Raw genomic sequence first — 3740 nt, 5'->3', positions numbered from 1 at the left:
ATCCAGTGGTTCTTGATGATACGATTTTTGTTAATATATATATATATATATATATATATATATATATATATATATATATATATCTCCTCTTGCAAAACGTGTACCCTATTGTGGTCTTATCCTACCCCCCCCCTCCAGGAACCATGATTTGGATATCCGTGTGTGCCCAACTATCTATTTTGTATTGCTTGTAGGAGTTATGAGATTGATCACTGTTCGTTATCTTCACCTTGCATCTATATCAGAAAGCCTTCATGCGAATTTCAACTTTTCTGGCGCAGTAAATCTTGCGAAGATTTATGAATTGCCTTTTTTTGATTATTTCCCGTTTGGGAGGACATGGTCATTCATTTGAAAAAACTTGATCCACTTTAATGGAAATTGATCCAGGATATCTGGAGAAGTTGAAATTGTTAAAAGTTTACAGACAGGTAAACGTACAGAGTACAACATACTATCAGAAAAAAATCACTTGAACCTTTGCCTCAGGTGAGCTAAAAGTCAGCTTGGCCCCATCCAGGTACAGGCATCCCCATCTACGAAATCATATGTTCAATTACGGTAATGGGCTATTTGTTCCTTCCAGACATCTATTTAGTTTCAATTTAATATCAACATATGCTATTTAAACGATTTTCAGATCAATATTATGTCTACTACACGGTAAATCGTGTCTTGCCCTAAATTCAGAATGAACCTATACCCCGATAATCATGGTTATGCATTCAGGTTTCTCGGATGTGCAGCTGTAGAGATTTTTGAAAATTGATAAAATTATAATTTGTCCCGGGAGTACAGGCATCCTCAAATTTCGAATTGATGTCCCCATTGTTCTAAAGATACTTCATATTGAATATATTCGGCAAGTCAGTTATCAAGAAGAGGTTAACATGTTAAATTGTCAACGCTTGACAGACGACGCATGACAATGCATGCCGATCAATACCAACATTTCCGTTAATGTTGTGTCCATTAGGAGTCATTTATGGTCGCGGATAATTCTACGGTCAGCTGTTGTCTAAATAATCAAGTTACAGCAATACAATTCTATCAATATGCAATGCTCTTTGTCTACTAAGAGTCCTTGATGCTCCAGATAATTTGCAGCTGTAGTCCAAACAATCGAGACGCAATAATTCATACTGCACAAAAGCTGGCACTGTATCAGGTGAGAGTAAAGATGGCAGGACTTGAGGGAGAAAATACTCTTCCTGTATTCTAAATGTAAGAAAAAGTTTATATATAATGTACGGTGAAGCCTATAAAGAGAGAATCCACAATAAAAAGCCAAACATAAGGAATTTAATTTAAACAGTATTTTATTATGAATAATATAATAATACACCAATATGTGAAGAACTCCTAAGTGTAGTAAGACATGTACATGTCCTAATTATTTAGTTGATCACTCCCAATAATTCATCTATAACAGTTAGTAACATTTTTCTATTACTTTGACCACTAGTATATACCAGACGCATGAGAAATTATAGTACAAAGAAAATATTGGTGAGTTCAGAAATTAATTCAAGACTTTTCTGATGCTTAACAACATTTTTTTTCTATCTGGCTGTAAACATTCTACAAATTCTCTACCACGTTATTGGAAGGAGCAACCACTGAAAGTACTCTCTTCGGCGGTTGTCTCCTGATATCTTTAGACAAGAACTGCCTTCTCTTGTAATGTCTTGCTAAATATATACAAATTTAATCAAGCCCTAGATAATCAAGTTATCTTAACAATACCAAATTCTCCAAATTGTTTAAAAATGATAATCTTTATATAAAAAACTCCAGTGAAATGATAGGTCACAATAGAACTATAGCCACCGCGCCCCTTTTAGCTAAATCGCGCAATTATCTACTTGAGTTACATTGCACATTTGTATGTCTTATTATTGACAATAATGGGCCTATTTGTTTGAATTGAAAGAGAAGAAATAAGTTTAATGAAAAGTTTAAATGAATTGCGTAATCATCGAATATTCATTGATAAAGCTGAAGATGAACGTATACTTGCAGTTATCTTGTTACTTTATACAACTTGCTCTCTATTGACACTTGAACCACTGCATTGACAATGTACTTCAACTTGTTAAATAGGGACGTAACAATTGATTGTGGTACACAGCGTTCTCTGATTTACGCATAAGCGTTGCTTTTTTCGGACGTGTAGGTGGCCCAATATTCTATTACTTGTAATACTGAATCGGATTTGTTTGTCACCGGAAACGCTTCACCGGAAGTGACGAGAAACGAGACCGGTAGCTCCTATATTCAAAATAAAATCCTACCACAAGCTGTTTGCAGATGGAATGTATGTTGTAAGGGATGCTACATCACTTGGTATTAAAAAGACACCATGTTTCTCATATTTCTAAAACATAAAGAAAACATCCAATTACTTTGCTGCGAAGAGGATACTTTTTACCTCAAATCATATAGAATTAAGGTATAACTGTATTTTGAATTATGAATTTTTGTGTATAATAGATAAATAAATGGAAGATTTTCCATGATGGATAAGTTATTAAATGTCAACCACTGTTGTCTTACAAATGTTCATTTGTTATTGTTGTGTGGTGGATCTCTGAATATGAAGCTTTTCGTGATACTGGTCGTTTTGATTTCAATTCTGCTCCAAGTTAATATGCAAACGTTAAATTATAACAATGTACGCGATGGACATAAGAATAGTATCATGTTTTTTTTCCGCTCTCTTCTCATCAGTACATTGTGTGGAATATGTGTGTGTTTATCATTTAAAGGAGAATATTATCTAAGGTGTGGAACTTCTATCTAATCGTTTTGTCATATTGGCAATAAAATATGTTAAAATGAATTAATCGCGAAATGAACTTGATAGGAGAAGGATGGACAGTTGGGTTTAGAAGATAAGATAAAAGTTGTACTAATAAAAAAATGTATCGTATTGACTATTATCGCAAACAAATCTTGTAATCGTATTACAATGACGTAAGTGAACTATACATCACAGGACTAGGTTGTCATCATTTTCTTCTTGAAATATTTAACTCGTCTCCCGCCTTCAGCAAAATTTATAATCACTTTTGTCTTGGAAAATACACCCACGCCCCCGTCTTCTACTAACTTTTTAATCACTTTTGTCTTGGAGAATACACTCCCGTCCCGCCTTCTACCAACTTTATAATTACTTTTGTCTTGGAGAATACAACCACGCCCCCACCTTCTACTAACTTTGTAATCACTTTTGTCTTGGAGAATACACCGACGACCCGCTTTCTACCAATTTTATAATCACCTTTGTCTTGGAGAATACACCCACGCCCCCGCCTTCTACTAACATTATAATCACTGTTGTCTTGGAGAATACACCCACGCCCCCGCCTTCTACTAACTTTGTAATCACTTTTGTCTTGAAGAATACACCCACGCCCCCGTCTTCTACTAACTTTATAATCACTTTTGTTTTGGAGAATACCTCCCCGCCCCCGCCTTCTACTAACTTTATAATCACTTTTGTCTTGGAGAATACACCCACGCCCCCGCCTTCTACTAACTTTATAATCATTTTTGTCTTGGAGAATACACCTACGCCCCCGCCATCCACTAACTTCATAATCACTGAGGAAAAAGATTCACCAGATAATGTAGAACAAAAGATGAAAATTGAAGATAACGAAGATTGATCAATTTCATAACCCCTAGAGGCAATATGAAATAAAACTTTGGGCAAACACGGACCCATGGATACACCA

This window comes from Ostrea edulis, chromosome 8 (genome assembly GCF_947568905.1).
Source record: "Ostrea edulis chromosome 8, xbOstEdul1.1, whole genome shotgun sequence".
Taxonomy (NCBI): domain Eukaryota; kingdom Metazoa; phylum Mollusca; class Bivalvia; order Ostreida; family Ostreidae; genus Ostrea; species Ostrea edulis.
The sequence above is the reverse complement of the archived record's forward strand: the minus strand, read 5'-3'. Positions refer to the sequence as shown.